The 602-nt window shown below is 34.9% G+C and overlaps 1 protein-coding gene across 2 annotated transcripts in view; it reads right to left on the reverse strand.

The window, feature by feature from the left end:
• The window catches only part of LOC106880431 (tetraspanin-18), a 535,121-nt gene that overhangs the window by 154,618 nt on the left and 379,901 nt on the right, over positions 1-602 (reverse strand). The window lies entirely within an intron of this gene.

Consider the following 602-nt stretch of genomic DNA (forward strand, 5'->3'; position numbering starts at 1 on the left):
GTAGTCTCTCCCACCAAAATTTCAGGCCGTGTGCCTTTAATTATTATTATTATTATTATTATTATTATTATTATTATTATTATCATTCAGAATTTAACCTCACCACCATACACACACATACATAATATTTATATATAAACAAATACAGACGCTCATATACACATAATATTAACCATTCACACACACACACACACACACACACACACACACACATACAGATAGATATGCGTAACGCACTTATAGACAAATAAGCTTAAAAACACCGAAAGTAAAAGGTGATAGTGGTAGTGGTTGTTATCAGTGACTAAACACCGCTGTTGCTGCTGCTGCTGCTGCTACTACTACTACTACTACTACTAGCAATCATCAGCATCTTCATGCTAATACCACAACCTATATACGGTGTGTTTAATACGATTGGTGCAAGGAAACGAGAGCGCGGTTTTTTTTTTATCTTCCATACCCGCGTTTTTCCCTCCCTGTATGTTTTTTTTTAAATAATAAATATGATTGTGTGTGTATTCGAAATAACAGTCAAATATTCCTTAAAAGAGGTACACTTGGTCGCTATTTCGAGTTCACTAAGAAAGAAAGGGGAGATG

Source organism: Octopus bimaculoides, chromosome 8 (assembly GCF_001194135.2).
Source record: "Octopus bimaculoides isolate UCB-OBI-ISO-001 chromosome 8, ASM119413v2, whole genome shotgun sequence".
NCBI lineage: Eukaryota > Metazoa > Mollusca > Cephalopoda > Octopoda > Octopodidae > Octopus > Octopus bimaculoides.